Here is an 8,537-nt window from a genome sequence, read left to right as displayed (position 1 = left end):
GATTTGGGTTTTCTTTTTGTGCGCTGTGCAATCTGAAAATGATTTCTGCAGGAAGCTGGCATGTCCAGAGCAATTTACTTTACTTTTGCATGGCAAACAGGAAGTAGAAAGCATATACAAACAGGAGCTGCAGACAAACTGGCATTAAAATCAATGACTAGGGTCCGACCCCGAATGTTGCGCAGGCAAAAGTTTCCAGCTCCCTATGACTTTCCCGATTTGCTTTAGTTGTTTTAGGGACCTTCGCTCAAAGCATTGCATACCTTTCTGGGTCGATTCGAGGTGAAGCTTTGCGTGCCATCCGTTGGTTTTAATCAACCATAAATTGTTGGCTAAGCAGCATTAGCCTTCTGCCAGGGGAGAGTGTCTTCGAATCGTAAAATATGGAATGGCGTGCAAGTGTTCAATTATGTTTTCGTATATACGCGCATTTAGCCACACTTCACGCATTTCATGCGGTCAGTCACTGGTAATGGATTCCTAAGTAGTTTCATGTTCTGATCATAAATCGTGTTTGCTTTATGGCCAGTGGGGTGATTAACAAATGGACCTCAAGATAGTGGGAATGGAAGAAGGGCTTGCCCTGGTATGGGATCTCTTAGGGGAGGATCGGTATGAAGTAAAGTTCTTATGACTTACAGTCAGGGACCGTAATCATTATGAGTTTTATTTTAAAACTCACTCAATAATCATTATTTTTGAGCAAAACAAATAAAACTCAAAAATAATCATTACTTTTGAGTTTTAAAATAAAAATCAAAAATAATCATTATTTCTGATCGGAAAAAATAAAACTCAAAAATAATGATTATTGTTGATTTTTATTTTTTTCGCTCAGAAATAAAACTCACTTGGACGCCACGGCTTTGCTGTGCCGATTTTCGGCGTTTTTTTTGCATTCTTAAGAATAAGGGACAATGCTTCTTTAGATTTTAGAGATTTTAAACAGCGGTGGCACTTTGTTAAATGTTGCTCCAGTATGTATTGTCGAGCTGGCGGCCTTCATTGGTTAATTATTTCGTGTAGAGTAAGAGAGAAAGAGAAGTGCATTTCGACTGCAATCCATGGTTAAATACATAAACATAATGTTTGTTTAAATACATAAACATAAACAAAGGCTAGAAGTATCTCCTTTACTGACTATAAGAATGATACCATTTAACGGGATGCAGAAGCCAAGTTCAATTTTTTTTTTTCAGAGGTGGTACGTCTGCATTCGCTACATAGGACTATGCAAAAAAAAAACGCCGAAAATCGGCACAGAAAAGCCGTGGCGTCCAAGTGAGTTTTATTTCTGAGCGAAAAAAATAAAAATCAACAATAATCATTATTTTTGAGTTTTATTTTTTCTGATCAGAAATAATGATTATTTTTGATTTTTATTTTAAAACTCAAAAATAATGATTATTTTTGAAGAATATTATAAAAATCCCAAAAATAAAAATCATGGCGATAATGAATAGATTAAGCAATGAGGATCACTATGGTGTTTTCCTTTTTTGCGTATGTCGATCCTAAGTGCCTGATTTTTTGGTTCAAAAAATAGGTCAATAATCATTATTTACGGTCCCTGCTTACAGTGTTTTATAGAATTTTTCAAAGAATAGTTTAGTAATCTTGAAAACAAAATATTACTTAAAATTCTTAAAAATCATAGATATTATTTAACTGCCTCTACACGAGTATATTGTTCAACTTTGATCGTCAAAAGTGTCATTAAATCGCATTAAATACACTTTGGTCCCATAAATCTTCACATTTCCTCAACTTGAATTTAAATATTTATACTCACGAGTCCCTACCTTAAAAAGCGATTCAACTTGAAGTGGTTTCCATTCAGCTTTCCCCTTCTCCAGCCAATCTCCGCTGACAACACTTCACGTGCAGGATGCTCAGTGCTCAAACTGGCCAAACAAAATGAACTGCATCAAAAGGCTTCTTCTGCCACTTCTCGCGCTTCTGGCACTCGTGTTTATTGAATAAATCAACGCTTCAAAAATTCCAACTAAACTTAACGGCTTTCATTGGCCTCAGCAAATAGCTTTGGCTATTATACAAAGACCCGCACACACGCTGCAAAAAAGGAGGGAAAAACTGTAGCCAAAAAGTGCACGTTTTTTGTAGAGAAAAAAACTGAATACTGACATCTAGAAGGGATAATGTGGGCGGGGCTGCGAGGAGGCGGGGGTCCAAACAAATGGCCAATGCAAATACAAAGTGGTAATTCAATGAAGCTTAGCGCTACAGACTAAAACTTGGTCTACTAATTGGGCGTGTGACTTGCTGGCCCAAATGGAGGGTGTTCCCCGAAAAGGGGGAGAGGGAAAGGGGATGGGGACGGGGACATGCTACGTGCATCAATGAACCGTAAAGCTATTTCGTCATTTAACGTTAAAAGCAAGGCAACGGGCCATACAAAGGCCAACAACGACAAACAACCAAAAGGAAAAAATAGACTGGGAAAGAGGGAAGAACGCGAACGAGCGCGACCAAAGTGAAAAAACTAATTTGCGCTGCTTCAAAAGCAAACACAGGCACCAGAGATGTGTGCATGTACATATATATTCGGGGGGTTGGGGGGTATAATGGCGGTCAGGGGACAGGGGGCCTTGAGGGTTAAGGATCCAGTGCTGGAGGTGGAAAGGTAGCTGCTCCGGCTAAGGAAAAACATACACGTATTTTCGGCCAGGCAAAAAGAAAATTGGGTACGCGCTGAGTGCTAACCGAAAAACTTTTTCATTTATGCTTCACAAAATGTCGGAGCAGAAGAAGCAACCAGCTACCGTGTCACAAAAGTCGGGGGAAACTTTGAAATATTTTGCAAAAGTCTAAAAAATAGTTTTCATCCCCCAAAAATATAATTGTGCTTATTAATTTAATTATTTATTTTCTTATTTAATTTGTTTATTAAATTTCTTTATTTGTGACCTTAAGTTGTAGAGACATCTTTAAAATTGAGAAGCTAATACATTTAACTATTGGCCTTATCACCTGAAGTTGGATCTTGAAAAGAAGTATACAAGTTTTGTATTATTTCAAATTAATTATCTAAAACCATAGTACAAATAATAATAATCACCAACTTAACTATCTTAAGTGATTTTAAGGCCCTATGCTGCTATAGCTCTCCAATAAACTTTTTGTTACTTCACTTAGTAGTTTATTTTTATTTAAAAAATATATATGAAAACTTAGTTCCCATGTTATTAAGATCTATTTTCAAGTATTTAAGTAAGTGATCTCTAAACATACATAGGCAACCCACTGTGCGCACGTGAAAGGCTCCTACGGCAGCAAGCAGAACGGCTGTATGAAAGTTCTCATTCCCGAGTCCTCCACCAGGATGGGCGTGTGTGTGCTAACCTGTCAATATTGCATCAGAGCCGCCCCAGGTGGTATAAGGAACAGGGGGCGAGTACCCGACCGAGGCTCCTGCTCCGGATCGGGCTTGTGTTCCAGCTCCGGCTTCAGGTTCAGCTCCAGATTGAGCTCGTGTAGTTAACGCGTCGAGCTTACTTTTATGCTGGGCTGGAACCCGATGTCAATCAAAAATTCCCATAACCAATGCAGCTCCCAATGGTCGAGTGGTTTGCAGGGATGTTCATATATAATATATATATACGTGGCTGGGAGTGTGTGTTTGCTTTATGAATGCTTTTGGCACATGTGGCGCATAAAAAACGAGACGAAAATGGTGATGAAAAGGTTGAAAGCGGACCAGTTCCGTTCCCTCACCATTTTCGGGGGTTTTCCTTTTCGGCAGTGGCCAACCAAGGAACATGTGATGAAAGGATTTTGCTGCCCCTTGCATCTTCCGCTGCCCTCAGCGGCCACGCCCACACGCCCTCGTCCAGGTGAAGCTTGCTTTGCCAAATTAAATTGCCAAAAAAAATCAATTAGGAACATGTCAAGTTGCGGAAAAGCTGTTTCTGAAAATTGGTGTCAGCAGCAAATTTAGTTTCAAGTTTTTTCCCCCGCTTGTAAAAGTGAAAGATGCCTAGAGTGATGATGGGAGTGTGGGGATATAATAGTTATAAGTATTAAATTTCTTAACAAAAAAACAATATAACATAAAGTTAGAAAATTAGGAATTAATTTAAATTCGACTAATTTTCCTGTTATTTATTTTAACTATTATTTATTCCCATTTCTTAGTTCAATTACATAGGTATATCTATTAGAATAAACAAGATTGAGTGACCCATAGAAACTCTGCACACAACTTCCCCAATTTCTAATCATTTAATCGTTGACAAGCAGAAGTTTGAAATTTGCATTAACATTAAACCGGAACTAAAGCCCAGTGAAGCGAAAGAGGCCCCAGAGAAATGTCGTTATTAATAGCAGACAGTATTTGGGACTTGGGGGAAGTACAAGTTGAGCAAGTGGTGCCAAAGTCTGATGATTCTGATGAAGATGAAGCGATGGAGCAGATGATGTAGAAATGCCGCCGAGCGAGAACGATTTTGACGAGCATTCTAGCGCGAAGTTTAGATAAACACATCACCCAAGGACAGCAGAGATACGAATTTGTAGCTTGTCAAACCGAATGCAGAGTGAAAGATACAAATGGCAATTTATAAGGATGCCAGATGCCGATGTTGATGTTGATGGCGATGCCTCGCCTTGGTCATTAATGTCAAAAGTTATTGCGCAGGCGGCCCTGTTGGCCGATAATGTCCTGGGGACCTTGGGCATGGGGGCGTGGCCGGAGTGGGCGGGGCGGTCGATTGGCTGACCACAAGACCACACACACACCGCCTTGGGCGGTATCCATCCATCCATCCAACGTCGTCTCCGAGTTTCAGATGCTGCACACGCTTGGCCAAGTTAGCGGCACGTGTCCTGCCACGCTGCCCCATGCTGCGAGTCCTCCACGGCCACAATTCAATCCTCGACCACAATCCTCCATCACCATCCGAAATCATCGCCCGGAGCCATCACAGTTGTCTGCGGATGGTTCCGGGTGTCGGCTGTCGGCCGTCGACTGTCGCTTAATGGTGTTGCCCCCGCCAAATGAGTTGAATTTAAAGTGGTGGGATTTTTCACTTCTGCGTGCTTTTAATTAGCCCAATATATATGTGCATTTTATTCCATAAATCATGTGCCATGTTGTCCGCAAGGAAAATAAACAGAAATGCCCTTGTAATCGCCTCATTAGATGCGAATTTTCGTGAATACGATTCTGGATTCGTTTTGAATTTAAATGAACTAGATGCTTAAAACCTTAAAAAAGGAAAAATGTAACCAGCAATAAAACCCTGATATATGTTTAAATAAACAAGAAAGGAAGCTAGCTTCGGCCAGCCGAAGCTTATATACCCTTGCAGATCATTCCTATTCATTAACAAATCGCAAAAATGTTCAATTTTCTAATTTTCCGATCGTTCCTATGGCAGCTATATGAAATAGTCGTCCGATTTTGAACAAATTAAAATTGAAATTCGGAAATATTTAAAAAGAGTCATATCCTAGAGTAGAAGATAATACAATAAAAACAAGAGAGAACGCTATAGTCGGGTTGGTGTCCCGACTATCTAATACCCGTCACTCCGCTAAAGGGAGTGCGAACGCTGTGTCGGGTTGGTGTCCCGACTAATAATCGTAACTCAGCTAAAGGGAGTGCGAGGGAGATAGATATATGTTGACAATTTATAAAGCGTATAACTTTTTAATGAATGGTCCGATTTGAAAAATGTCTTCTACATTTCGATAGGTATAAATATACACAACAAAATTTCATTTATACTTCTCGGAAATCTTTAAAGATGTGGGCGCAGGACGCATTTTAAAATCGTTAGTGGGCGATTGTGGGCGTTAGAGGGGGCGTGGCGCTCGGCTAAAATAAACTTGCGCTGCGTAGGAAGCCAAAGAATATGTGTGGGAAATCTCAATCTTCTAGCTTTTGTAGTTTCTGAGATCTCAGCGTTCATACAGACGGACAGACGGACAGACGGACAGACGGACATGGCTAGATCGACTCGGCTAGTGACCCTGATCAAGAATATATATACTTTATGGGGTCGGAAACGCTTCCTTCTAGATGTTACATACTTTTGCACGAATCTAGTATACCCTTTTACTCTACGAGTAACGGGTATAATCAAAGAAACTTGAATTTATTTCCTATTACTGTTCCATTAATTTTCCGATCGTTCCTATGGCAGCTATATGATATAGTAGTCCGATTTTTTAAATAATTAATTCGAAATTCAGAAATATTTAAAAAATAACATCCCCAAAAGTAGAAGGTAATATTTCAAATAACACCGAAGCTAGAATTTTTTAAAGTTTTTTTTTCCCGATCCTTCCTATAGGAGCTATAAGATATAGTTGTCCGATCCGGTCGGCTCCGACATATATACTACCTGCAATAGAAAGAAGACTTTTGCGAAAGTTTCGTCCCGATAGCTCAAAAACTGAGAGACTAGTTTGCGTAGAAACGGACGGACAGACGGACGGACAGACGGACAGACGGACAGACGGACATGGCTAGATCGACTCGTCTTGTGATGCTGATCAAGAATATATATTCTTTATGGGGTCGGAAACGTCTCCTTCACTGCGTTGCAAACTTCTGACTGAAATCATAATACCCTCTGCAAGGGTATAAAAATATATTTATTTAATATTTACTGGGTTTTTGCAATGTTTTGAAAGTCCTAGCATTTACGTTATGATTTAATAGTGTAATATAAAATGTTTTTAGGATATAGAGCACTGAGGGCCGTTTTGTCGATTGCCTGTTTAATTTAAAGGAAGCTTTAAAGTCCAATTTTTTTATTATGTGTTTATTATTTCAATTCTATTAAAATTTTCAAGGTTACTGAAAATAAAACCTGAAATTTTTTTAAATTGTTTTCCATTAATAGAGGCTTTTTTTCAATAAGCTAATTTTCGAATTAAAACTCAATTGAAACGCTCTATCCACGAGAGACGCACGCTCCATTTGCTTGATGGCCAGCCAACCAAGACACACATTTAGAGCCTCTTCCTGGGTTTTCCACTCCGACCCCAGATTTTCCACACTTTGCTGCATCGCCTGGTTAGCATAATAAATCGATTAGCTCGACGACGTCGGTGGCTCTGGAACCCGGGAGTTGCCATATTTAATAATCATGGGCCGCAGGGCAGGGCTTCCATGCCGATGACGTTGGCTGATTATTCTAATTCCCCAAAACCCCTGATTCCTTCTCTGTTTGGCCCCCTGGATACAGTGTTCCGGGGATCCTGGGCTCTGAAACCCACTCCCAAGTCCGCCGCTCGCCCCTTTCGCTCAAAATGATTGATGGCTTTTGTGGCACGCAGTACTTAGTTCCTCGGGTTGTCCGGGTGCACATAATATACAAGTATACATATACTTATTTATATACTTTTTCGTGTTTTGCTTTGCATTTTTTGTTTATGGTCCATCATCAGCATCTCACGAACGTCGCAACCGCCTGCGTAATAAATCTCCTTTTTTACATTTCTTGTTTATCATTTTATGTCATGCGATTCTGTCTGTTACCCATCTGCGTGCCACTGTGTTATTAAAAGTATTCGGATAAAAAAACCTGGTGGGTGGATGGAGGCCTTAGCGTCATATTAAAGTATTCCCAGGCATTAAAATTTCATATGAGCTGGCCCGCCAACTGACAACCCATCCGCCCAGAGCGAAATATTCACCCATCCATCCAGCCGAGCCGTCCTTCTGTCCGTCCAAGTCATCCATCTCGGCTTTGGCAGCTTTCGCATTAATGCTTGAATAATTCCCCTGTATAATTTGTTGATCATCGTTCGCATTAGTTACATTAGTTTATGGGCTGCAGTGCCAACAGCCTCCCCATTGCATAATGAGCGGAACATTTCATATTTCCGCTTAAGAAGAGGGCGGGAGGGATGTTATAAAAGCAAACTTACAATTTTATAGCCAAGAGCAAAAAATTCAAAACAATTGTTATTATTTTTTTATACCAAATTTTATAAAAACAAATTTCTTGCAAAATGTAATTTTTCATTTAAAATTATTTTTTTAATATAAAATATTTACCATCCGAATTTTATAGATTTATGTTTCTGGTAGCAGCATAAAAAGTTCCAGAAGAATTTGAGATACACCCAAAAAAAACTCGATATGAATCGTAGGTCAATTTGACCTTTTTTAAGATCATTTTTAACTTGATATGGGGCCAGGTAAATGTGATATGTTCGAAATGTAAGAAATCTTATTTCTGACCAAAACGTACACTAGTGCGAGCGAGAAAACATGCTTGAAGTACGTCAGTTCGAATTTCGAATCAGTCTTTCTCGCTTCCACTCATGTCATTTTATTCGCCATATTGATTCTTGCGCTCTTTTTCGAAGTTAGAGAATCTCCGAGAGAGAGAATTAGGCAAAATGATATTATTTAATGTAAATTTTATGAATATTTCAGGTAAAAACGATATGAGTAGGAATAACCAGAAAATTACCTGGACTTATCGATTTTACGGCGACGTGCTTTTTTTGTGTGTAGGTAAGTTTTAAGCTTTGTAAAAATTAAATTAGCAGGAATT

The sequence above is a fragment of the Drosophila takahashii genome, chromosome 2L (genome assembly GCF_030179915.1).
Source record: "Drosophila takahashii strain IR98-3 E-12201 chromosome 2L, DtakHiC1v2, whole genome shotgun sequence".
Classification (NCBI taxonomy): Eukaryota; Metazoa; Arthropoda; class Insecta; order Diptera; family Drosophilidae; genus Drosophila; species Drosophila takahashii.
The sequence above is the reverse complement of the archived record's forward strand: the minus strand, read 5'-3'. Positions refer to the sequence as shown.